This window comes from Trachemys scripta, chromosome 2, assembly GCF_013100865.1.
Source record: "Trachemys scripta elegans isolate TJP31775 chromosome 2, CAS_Tse_1.0, whole genome shotgun sequence".
Lineage (NCBI taxonomy): Eukaryota > Metazoa > Chordata > Testudines > Emydidae > Trachemys > Trachemys scripta.
The window spans coordinates 230,637,464-230,650,245 of record NC_048299.1 but is presented as its reverse complement, the minus strand read 5'-3'; positions in this window follow the sequence as shown (position 1 = coordinate 230,650,245).

The following is a 12,782-nucleotide window of genomic DNA, read 5'->3' as shown; positions in this document are numbered from 1 at the left end:
TAACACAGGCTGGTCTGGAAAAGTGCATGACACACCCATCTTTCAGAACACTTGCCTGTTCAGGAAGCTGCAAGCAGGGACTTTCTTCCCAGACCAGAAGATCACCGTAGGGGAAATTGAAATGCCCATTGTGATCCTGGGAGACCCCGCCTACCCCTTAATGCCATGGCTTATGAAGCCATGCATGGGGCAACTTGACAGCAGCAAGGAGCGGTTCAATAACAGGCTGAGCAAGTGCAGAATGACTGTTGAGTGTGCTCTTGGCCATTTAAAAGCCTGCTGGCACTGCCTCTATGGGAAGCTGTACCCGGCCGATGACAATATTCCTATGCTTATAGCCATGTGATGTTCGCTCCATAATATTGTGACGGGAAGGGTGAAAGCGTCACTCAGGGCTGGACTGCAGAGGCTCAGCACCTGGAGGCTGAGTTTGAACAGCCAGAGACCAGGGCTATTAGAGGGGCGCAGCGCGGGGCCATAAGGATCAGGGATGCCTTGAGGCAGCAATTTGAAGCTGAAAGCCACTAATATTTGTTGCTATGCTCGGGAATGCAGTGCTTGTAATGCTGGGAGGTGATTGGTGCACATGATGCAATAAGGGGGATTAACATAATTGTATGTTGCTTTGCAGGGCTCTTTTTGCTTTCCATTAATAGAATAAAGATTGCTTTCAAATCAACATAATTCTTTTATTAAAAGACAACAACTGGAGGAGAGAGTCAAACAAAAAAAAAAAACTATCAGCAGGGAGGGAGATAGGGAAGGGAAGGTCCCAGGAGGAGGAAGAGTCCCTGGATGGCTAAAGATTTGTGTATGTCCAGGGATCATATCCAACCTTCTCCTTTGGAGTGCACTGCAGCGGTTGCTGTACTTCAGCAGAGCCAAACTGTAGAGGGATGGGTGTTGAGTGCAGTGGGTAGTGGGAGTCCGCAGTGCTGGACTGTGAGGCAGGAGGAGTGGAATGCCACGGGTATAGACTGGAGCCAGGAGCTTGATAAGAGTGTGTTGGTGGTGTCTGGGGGATGCATAGGAAAGAGTTTTGTGACTACAGGGGAGGGCGAGTGCGGAGCTGCTCAGTTTGAAGAGCTAGTATCACCTGGAGTGTGTCTGCTTGGTGCTCCATAACCTTTAAGAGCTGCTCCATGGCTTCATTCTGCCGCGCCGCATTCTCCTTTCAGTCCCTCTTCTCGCTGTCCCACCACTCCTTCAATTCCTGTTTCTCAGTGGTGTAGTGCTTCATAACATCATGCAGAAAGTCCTCCTTACTTTTTCTTGGCCGCTTTCTAATTCTGCGCAGCAGTTCAGCTGCCAATAACAAAGAGGGAGGTTGGGCTCCCAAGGTCATCCCCGTGAAGTTTAAATGCAACATTTTACAGAAGCAGTATTGTTTGCAACACAGACAACACTGATTCAGTGACTTAAAACACAGCCAGTACTCACACTCCTGTCACTAACTGGCTGACCCCAGGCAAGCACACATGAGCCACAAGACCCCCAAAATGGTGAGTAGCCGCAGGGTAAATCACTCTTCTCGGACCCTGCTGTATACTGCGCATGTGGCTCTTGGGGAGAGCCAGCACTGTAGGGAAGGCCTGATAATCATTCCTGTCCCCACACTTTCCACAAGATGTGATCATGATGGAAGATATCTTGCTGCTGAGGGTGAGCAGGAAATCAAGGGAGGGTCTTCTCCAAACCTGCGGCTTCCACCCTGGCTCCTATGCAGCTCACCTGTGTGCAGCAATGGTATCCCCACCCCACCCCCCGTGATGGCATAGTGGCACAGAAAAGTTACCATTAATGGGGGAAGAAACAAAGCAGCTCTGCTGAAGAACTTGTGGCAGCAGATTGCCCAGTATCTCCACTAAAGTTTCCTGGAGATCTCTGAGGGAGATTCCCGTGAAGTGAGGGAGTCAATCAACAGCCTGTTCCACTGCTCAGACTAGGCATGCGGTGAGAGACAAGCCTGCTTTCTGCAACCCTCCTGCCCCCAACAACTCACTTCAGCGATTCTCAAAATCAGATCCACTTACCAGGGGCCTCCTCTCCTGTTAGCACTTCACTAAAATCTGACTGCCTTGACATCCTCTGTCTCCTCCAGGGTAGAAAAGAGCTCCTGGCTGCATGCATCTCTAGCCTCCAAGTCATCCTCTGCCTCTGGGTCCCCCTCCCGCTCCACATCCTCGTCCAAGATTTCCTTCTCCTGGCTCAGTCCACTATTGTCTGGCATGTGAGCCACTGAAGTATCCACAGGGCTCTCTGCAGTGGAGGTGGAGTCGCCGCCGAGTATCGCATCCAGCTCTTTGTAGAACTGGCAGCTCGTGGGTGCAGCACTGGAGTGGCGGTTTTCCTCCCACACCTTGTGGTAGGCATTCCGCAGCTCCTTTACTTTGACCCTGCACTGCAATTTGTTCCAGTCATGGCCCCTTTCTGTCATGCATCATGAAATTTCTTCATAGGTATCATAATTTCTATGGCTGGTGCGCAGCTGCGATTGGACAGCCTCCTCTCCCCAAATGCTTATGAGGTCCATCAGCTCGGCATTGCTCCAAGTGGGGGATCACCTGGTGCGTGGAGCAGGCATGGCCAGGAAAGATGCGCTGAGACCACTGCACACATCACCAAGTAAACAGGAAGGGGACTTTCAAATTTCCAAAGGAATTTACGGGGTGGGCATGACAGTTGGTCACCTAAGGGCAGGGCAGTAGAGTTCAAACCGATGACCAGAGAGGTGAAAACAGGCATTGTGGGACACCTCCCGGAGGCCAATCACAGCGCTGTAATTGCCCCGGTGTCTACACTGGCAACACAGTGCTGTAGCCGTGGCACAGAAAGCTGTTCGCCTCTCATTGGGGAGATTTTTTTAAAGCGCTACAACTGTGCAGTTTCTGCATACTGAGTGGCTTGGCAGTGTACACCTCAGGAGTTACAGCGCAGAAAGCTGCTTTACTGCACAGAAACTTGCCAGTGTAGACAGGGCCCTAGAATACTTATTGAATTTAATGAAGTGGCTGAAGAGATCTCTGAGTTATTAGTTGTTATCTTTGAGAACTTGTGGAGGATGGGAGAGATCCCAGAGGACTGTAAAATGGCAAATATAGTACCTATCTATAAAAAGGGGAATAAGGACAACACATGGAATTATTGACCCGTCAACTTAACTTGGGTACCTGGAAAGATAATGGAGCAAATAAACAATCAATTTGCAAGCACCTAGAAGATAATATGGTGATAAGTAACAGACAATATGGATTTGCCAAGAACAAATCATGTCACATCAATATCCTAATATCCTTCTGTGATAGGGTAACAAGTCTTGTGGATGGAGGGTGGGGGGGCAGTGGATGTGATATATCTCGACTTTAGTAAGTTTTTTGTCTCATGTGACTCATAAACCAACCAGGGAAATAAAGCCTAGATGAACCTACTTTAAAGTGGGTGTACAACTTGTTGAAAAATCATATTCAGAAAGTAGTTAACAATGGTTCACAATCAAGCTGGAAGGTAGTATCGAGTGGGGTCTCACAGAGGTCTGTCCTGGGTCCAATTCTATTCAATGTTTTCATAAGATTTGGATAATGGCACAGAGAGTACACTTATAAAGTTTGCAGACGATACCAAACAGGGAGGGGTTGCAGGTGTTTTGGAGGACAGGTTTAGAATTCAAAATGATCTTGACAAACTGGAGAAATGGTCTGAACTAAATAGGATGAAATTCAATAAGGACAAATCTACACTTAGGAAGGAATAATCAATTACATAAGTACAAAATGGGCCTAGGAAGGAGTACTGCAGAAAATAATCTGGGCATTTTAGTGGATCACAATTTAAATATAAGCCAACAATGTAATGCTGTTTCAAAAAAAGCGAACATCATTCTGGGATGTATTAGCAGCAATGTTGTAAGGAAGACATGAGTAGTAATTATTCCACTACTCAGCACTGATAAGACCTTAACTGGAGTACTGTGTCCAGTTCCGGGCACCACATTTTGGGAAAGATGTAGACAAACTGGAGAAAGTCCAAAGAAGATCAACAAAAATGATTAAAGATCTACAAATGACCTACTAGGAAAAATTGAAAAAAAAAAAAAAAAAAGAGTTTGTTTAGTCTGGAGAAGGAAGACTAGAGGGGGGCTGGCATGATAACAGTCTTCAAGTATGTAAATGGTTGTTTATAAACAGATGTATGATAAATTGTTTTTCTTAACCACTGAGGACAAGACAAGAACTGATGGGCTAAACTGCAGCAAGGGAGATTGATGTTAGACATTAGGAAAAACTTCATAACTGTAAGGGGTAGTTAAGCATTGGAACAAATTACTTAGGGAGGTTGTAGAATCTTCATCACTGGCCGTTTTAAAGAACAGGTTAGACAAACACCTGTGAGGGATGGTCTACATAATATTTAGTCCTGCCTCAGTGCAGGGGACTGGACTAGATAACCAATTAAGGTCCTTTCCAGTCTTACATTTCTATGATTATATTAGTTTATTATTTACTCTTTAAGTGCAGCAAGTGCTCTTTAGAACAAATAAAAGAAATGGACCTTGCCTTGTTTATCTTATATATACATGATGCAAGAAGCAAAAGCAGAAATTATGGGGATTAAGAATGGGGACAGGATGGATAAAGGAAAGGGGGGTAAACTGTTACAAAACAGGACTACATGCTTATGGAGGTTTGTTATGTACATGCCTCTATGGTTCTATGAATGCTTTTATTATTAATATTTTCCTCTTTCCTCTCTCACTTCAGTCTTCTTCTTTGACTGACAGAGCTTAGTATTTTTGCAGAACAAGTGACACTTTAAAGAGTGGTTTGAATGAGAGGGATAGAGCCTGGAGGATTTGGGCTAGGAGTGTATGTTCATTACATGCAGCATGCACTTAATGTATGAAACTAGAGGGTCAAGCTGCTTCCTTTACATAAAAAAAGTTATGAGTCACATTTAGGTCACTTTCTACCTCTAATCTCTAGTAACTTGGAGTTTTGTTGAAGAACCACCTTTTCCTTATGGACCCTAGATTCCTCCCCTCCACACACACACACACAACCAAACACACACAGCTTTTGAAATGCATATTAAAAAAATCACTGCAGATAACCTCAGAGCAACACATAGAGATTTTATCATTTCCTCTACTAATTATATATTATTTTGTAAACTGGCCGGATGGTATAACTAAGAACATTTTGCATCAACAGAGAGTCCACATACATTGAGAAAAGAAAATTTTCCAGCAAATAGGAAGCCAATGTTTCCCTTACTGCTAGTTACTCCTTAGTGCTAATCCAAACAATTAACATCAAAGGGTTAATGCAGTATTTGCACATACTATATAAAGATGGCAGATGAAAGGCTTCAAGGTGGTATAATGATCATAGTCACAAGAGAAAGATTTCAATTAAAGGTACCATAGCGGCACGCCACTAAAAGCTGCACAGCAGCATACTAATTAAATTGCAACAAACCACTGAAAGCAATGTGGCAGTATGCTACTTGGGGCTATGAGACAGACAACAAAACAGCTAAAGGGCGGTCTTAAAATCAAGGTGACAATAAAATAATGATACAGTATGTCATAAAAATGAAGAGTAAGGTCAAATCTTAAGGAGTTGCCTTCTAATGATATGGAAGTGCTCCGAACAACTCAAATTTTATCTATCATTTCCCCTCATAGCAAAACAACAGCCTCTGAAACTCAAGACATCCCTAACTATTTTTCCATTTCTACAACGCAATTCAATAACCTTCCACCTTGTTCATTTTCCAACTAACAGAAAAAAACCTATCACAGCTTTGTATCCTACAATTAAAATAATACTATCAATGACTGTTTGACTGAAAATGGCAAGAAACTCACGCAAGTAGGACAGTATCAACTTATAGAAGGTAATTAAAACAAGTTAGATAAATGTAGCACAGGTTTTTTTGTAAATCGGGTTGGAAAATAATTTCTGTGCCAGATAGTATATATCACTGAGAGGACTTGATCAAGTGGAAGGAATTGGAAATATAGTTTATATCTTATAGATACTCAAGAGCAATTCAACTTTCTGATGATGCAATTTGAGTGTTGAGCAGCTGAAGTTGGAAAACACTTCACTAAATTACCTGGGCATTTATGAAGCACTTATGGCTTGACGTTCAGAATACCTGCAGCTTTCATTGAAGACAATGGGAGCTGCAAAAACTCAGTATCTCTGAAAATCATCAGGCCATTGGTGGTTGTCCAGAAGACCAAAGACAAGAGATGACACGTATACCAGTATGTAGGAAACCCCAAGGGACTTACAACTGGAACAGCTTAGTGAACAGTTCAGTAATGTCAAAATAAATGGGTTAATAAGAATTTGTCTGAGAACCTATGGGCCAGATTCAGAGTTCAGATATATATCCTGTAGCATTATCAATTATGTAGCATACACCAAATGTATGCTAAGTTTACTGAAGCAGAGCTGAATGCAGTTTGCTATTGTTTACCCTTGCAGTTAAGCTCTGTTCAGCTGCGCTGGCTACAAGTAATAGTTTTTTTTTTAGTGCAAAGTGTCTTGGTTAAGACATAAACAACAAGTGAAGGGAAATTAAGGCAGTGAGGGACAAAACAGGGTTACATATATTTGATGTCATAAATTAGATTTGCCATGTGACCATCTTAATAGTTAAAAATACATCTTTTGTATTACACACACACACAAAATCTTTCACATACCCAGCACAAATTCTTGCCAGATTAGTTCTTTGGGAGAGTAATCCATTCCTAGGAGTTGGCATGAATATCATTGTGTAATGTGTATAAGCAGCTATTGTGCTTGCATATACATGTGCAATAGATCATGTTGGAAATTGTGTAGGAATATATGCTATATATATGAAATCAGACTGCAGTCCTGTATCTTGAATAGATTGTTTTCTGCATTAAAGCTTAGCACCAAAATATTTGTCTAATGGATCTAAAAGGGATACAAATCAATCAAAGTTAAACAAATATATATATATATATATTCCTTTTTGTTTAATTTTTGATTGATTTTTATATATACACAGACACACACACAAGGAGACCTAGGTCACCTACAATGGATGTTACTTATACGGTACATCAGTATATCAGTATATCAGTACATCAATCTAAACTCCTTAGCTCATTATCACTTTCATAACAATGTAAAGCACAGGACAAAAAATAGAGGAAGATTCCCAAAGATAAAGAGACCAATCTAAAGTCAGTGGCAATGATTCCACTGACTTCAATGAGCTTTGGAGAAGGCCACACCCCTGTCACTAACATACATATGTGCCTGCTTATAGTCCCTGCCGAATGGGTCAGCATTGGATAGTAACAGACATGATCTCCTTTTGATACATGATTTTTGCAGTCAATTACAGCTAACATACTGAGAAAAATAAGAAAGGACTTCTAAAATAAAATAAGGCTGCCTTCTAAAGAAATGGCTCAGCCCAACAAAAAGGAATGCAAGAACACTCTGATCCAGTGAGAATAGTTCCTTGTCTGACTTGCTCTTTCTCAGATAGGGAGCACCCTGTAGCTGTACAGAGAGAAAGTGGAGGAGCTAGTCTGAGCTGCAGGACATTGGTTGCCAACTACCTAATATGTATACATACAAGGGGGGACTGTTCCCTTTCATCTTCACTGATAGAACCAGGCCATAGAAAAACAGTTCCAAGTAGAGAGGTCAGGGAATAAAGAGATAACACAATAGAAAATGGAAGAAAAAAACAGGCAAAGGGGGTAAGGGGAAGAGGGCAATACTTAATAGGAGAGGAATCCAAGCTGAGGGAGAGGTAATAGTAAGCAAAGAGATCAACTCCACCCTGCCAAAAATAGCACTTCTCATCCATAGACAAAGAGCCTTGTACAGGCTTTGCATGTATTCCACTGTAGTGACCTTTCAGCCAATTAATTATTAGCTTTCTGGTTTTCAAGAACACTCCTGTCCAGTTCTTCTTGACCAAGAGGATGGTAGCTGTGACATAGGACTTAAAGGGCATAGGGTGTAAATCAAAGGGGAAACAGAGATCCTGAAAGCACTAAAAGGGATTGGGAGGCTTATCCATCTTCCTTCAGGAAGGAATGGCTTTGGGGGTAGTGGATTATCAGACGAGAGAGATAATTATTAGTGATCTATAGTTAAATGGACAATTTGTGCACAGAGAGATGGGAATGGCAAGCAAGTCTTTTATTAGAGGTTTGTCATTTGTTCTTTATATTTTAATATTTGTACAAGCACTGGCACTTTCATAGTCCATTTGAATAAGTAAAAGGGAGGGCACAGGTGTGGGGAAAGCAGGCTGTCGAAAATTTTGGATCTAAAATGCGGCCAGGTTGCGTTTTATTTTTTCAACATTATGGGCCAGGACCCCCTCACTCCTTCCCCAACTCTGCTGCTCATACACAAGCATGGATATTTAAAACGTCTGGCAAATTAAAACTTCTTGGGTTGTAATTTCAGTAATGTTTGTTTCATTGATTGAATGACTGTTATAAGAAATACATCTTTTGGGTGGGATATATTTTTCTTTTTCCTTTTCCATTTTGTGGTGCCTGCTATTTTTATTGCAACTTTACAAATAATGGAACCCTTTTATAAACTTGAAGTCTAATTGAAGGTGCTTTTTTAAAAAAGGTGAATTTAGTGCTCATGAAACAGCCCAGATTAAGAGACTGGGTTGAGAATAAAGTCTTTTATTAATCTACAGAGTAGATGCAGTGCAGACAGTGGCTGTGCAAGTTTACCAATACTTTACCACCTCTCCCTCAATCCTGTTCTCAAGGGACCACTTCTAATAATGAGAGAGCAGTTAATTGTCCATGCCTATTAATTCCTGACATCTCTGCTTACACTGCAGGCAAGGGTATAGACTTAGTGCAATAACAGTGCACTTTAGAGATGTCGCTATTTGGTTACTGGTTCTTTAAAACATTTATACCAAAGCACAAAGTCTCTGTACATTTGTTCATAATATAGCACTTCATTCCTGGAGCATAAATCAAAACACTACTTTTTCTCTTGTGCTTCATCATGCACAAGTGGTTTTTTTTTCTGAATCTGGACTTGACTGATTACATAGGGAAATAGTGAAACTAACTGTATACCAAGTATATTCATATGACAAAAAGTAAAAGACCTTTAAAGCTAGAGAATAGTGTTTTCCTAGCTTTCAGTTATAGCACTCTTAGACATTTCTTATAACAAGTAGGCACAAATTTTCATACAAAAGTAAGTTTCTTAAATGAATGGTGTTCCTTTACAGAACAAAACATAAGTTTCCTTATAAAACTTTATACAGTAAACCAAAAGGGATGAAAAATTAATAATTATTATATGACTTCCCCCTTTTTGTTTTTTCTGTTTTGTTTTAGTTGGGAGAGGGGTCTGCTCATTTAATTCTCTAGCATGTATGTACCAATATTTGCACTGTAAAAAAAAAAGAAACAGTATTTTTCAATTTACCTCATACAAGGACTGTAGTGCAATCTCTTTATTGTGAAAGTGCAATTTACATATGTAGATTTTTTTTTGTTACATAACTGCACTCAAAAACAAAACAATGTAAAACATTAGAGCCTACACTCTGTCCTACTGAGTTCACTCGATCCTACTTCTTGCTCAGCCAATCACCAAGACGAACAAGTTTGTTTACATTTACGGGAGATAATGTGTCCCGCTTCTTATTTACAATGTCACCTGAAAGTGAGAGCAGGCATTCACATGGCACTTTTGTAGCAGGTATTGCAATATATTTACATCCCAGATATGCTAAACATTCATATGCCCCTTTATGCTTCGCCCACCATTTCAGAGGACATGTTTCCATGCTGATGACGCCCGTTAAAAAAATAATGTGTTAATTAAATTTGTGACTGAACTCCTTGGGGGAGAATTGTATGTCTACAGTTCTGTTTTACCCACATTTTGCTATATATTTCGTGTTATAGCATAACATATATAACATGTTATACATGATGACCCAGCACATGTTCATTTTAAGAATACTTTCACTGCTGATTTGACAAAACGTAATGAGGGAACCAATGTGAGGTTTCTAAAGATAGCTACAACACTCAACCCAAGTTTTAAGAATCTGAAGTGCCTTCCAAAATCTGAGAGGGATGAGATGCGGAGCATACTTTTGTAAGTCTTAAAAGAGCAACATTCGGATGAGGAAACTACAGAACCCGAGACACCAAAAAAGAAAATCTGCTGGTGTCATCTGACTCAGATGATGTAAATGAACACGTGTCGGTCTGCACTGCTTTGGATTGTTATCGAGCAGAACCTGTCATCAGCATGGATGAATGTCCTCTGGTATGGTGGGTGAAGTATGAAGTGACATATAAATCTTTAGTGCATCTGACACGTAAATATCTTGTGACGCCAGCTACGACAGTGCCATGCAAAAGTCTGGTAACACTTTCAGGTGACATTGTGAACTGGGTTGGGAACTTAGCTGGAAACAAAGGGTTCTGGCCATAGGGAGAGACTATATAATGTGGGGAGTGACATCATGATTTGTCTTCATTCCTCCACAAGTCAACAACTGAAGGAAGCTCTGAAAGACAAGGGACTTGGAAGGGGGTAGGGAAACCCAGGCTGCACAGCAATTGCAGTCTGTGCCTTAAGAATTTTCAAGCTTGCTTGTATCATCAGTCAGGGTAAGAAATTGCTAATTCGCATCCTATCTATCTTACATTAGGCTTAGTTTGCATTTTTCTTTATTTGCTAGGTAATCCGCTTTGATCTGTTTGCTATCACTTATAATTATTTAAAATCTAGCTTTCTGTAGTTAATAAACTTGTTTTATCTTAACCAATGTGTTTTGAGTGAAGTGTCTGGAAAAATCTCAGCTCTGTAAACAAAGGCTGTTGCATATCTTTCCCACATTGGGGGAGAAGCGAATATATTAATGAGCTTGCATTGTACAGATCCCTGTGCAGTGCAAGATGTTATAATTCTGGGTTTATACTTCAGCAAGGATGTAAGGCTGGGGAGCTGGGAAATTAACAGTTGTCTTCTATCATCCTTGAATGGCTTAGGTAAAGCACAGTTGCTCAGGTTGCTCAGTTGGGTGTGTGGCACCACCTGTTATTGTGTTGGGTGAGAAAAGGCCCTGAAGAGACTGGCTGAATCACCAGCAAAGCAGTGTGAGTAAGACTAGCCCACCTGTATGGTTAGGGGGCAAAACAGTTCCTACGGCTCCCAGACTGCACCCTGGGGGTGACAACCTGTCTCAGATTATTATTTGCGACTTCCCCCTTATTGTTTGTTCTGTTTTGGTTGGGAGAGGGATTTTCTCATTTAATTCTGTAGCCTGTACATGCATAAACATAGATTGGTATATATTTAATGCAACCCATATAGGGCATGGCTATAAGTGATGTATTTCTATCTTGATCTAAAACTCAGACAAATTCATTTAAAAAAAGAGAAATAGAGATTCACCTGTGAAATATACTGATTTATTTAAGTTATAGCTGTAGCAAGAATGACTTAACTGCCTGTTTCCAGGAGAGAGTTCCTGCCTGGCTGTGGATTCTCTGGGGAGACAGGCCTCTAACTCTCTGAGAAGGAAGGGACATAGGACACACCCCTCTCCTCAACTATTATTAGCTAGCTTAGATGGCTCCCTGCCTCACCTGCTGTTTATTGTGAATCCCATTCCTAGGCACCCATCTCTCTCATGTATTGTATAGGGAGCCCAGGCAGCATGTGTGGATTCCACTGAGTGGCTAGTGGCAATGACTAAATCCCTTTGTGGATTGGGGCCTAAGTGTTTTCCTGAACTGAGGTCTTATGCATCGAATAGCCTCTGTATGGTGCTTACTATTGCCTGAGATCAAGTCAAAGAACATTGCTGGAATCTGAAAGGACAGGATAATTTGGGAACAACATTTAGCTGTGCAAAGTAAGATAATGATTTAGGAAATTGGATTTCATTCTTGAGGGTGTAAAATGGTTGATTGCATGAGAAGGAATCCCCCCATATCTCATGATACTTAGGTAATTGTGGCCTTCCTCTGAATCATTCAGTACTGGTGAACTGCTAAAACTCTAAACCAAATGGACCAATACTGGGACTGGTACAACAAGTCCTATTTTCATACTCATTAAAAATTACAGAAAAACAGGAAAGAAAGTATTTTTTTTAAAACTGAAGGACATTTATAGGAGAAACTATAGGAATAGCTACTTTTGTAATGTCTCCCCAAAAGTTTTTATAGTTTTAAACTATAGCAGTGAAATAGAGGTCTGCTTAGAAACTAGTTCCTTAAGCAGCATAACATAATAACATCTCAAAATAAGTTAATATTTAGTGAGGAAAAAGTATGTGTTATTTCAGTGATTTCAGTAGAAAAGCTATAATTATGTAGCCTTCACATATGATATCATAATTATAGTGCTTTATCTGAATCACTGGAGAATGATGCAGCTTGAGACAAATGGTAATGAAACTCGACAATTTAAGTTAAATGACCAAGAGACTGAAGTGGTGGTTTTGTCTTCACAATAGATATTTTGTTTTAAAAAGAATAAAGGAAATACATTGAATGCTTTAGGGTATTGGTATGGGCATACTGAGCCTTTCACCTCTGTCACTGATTCAGTTGCATTTCTGGTTGCTAGTAATTGAAATTTGCCTCAGCTGATGGCTGTTCAGTAGTCTATTGTGATCTGAGTTGAAGGTCTCAGTCCAGTTCCTTCTCTCTTTTACATAGATATCAAGGCAACCATCAGCCACAATCACTACACTTGAAA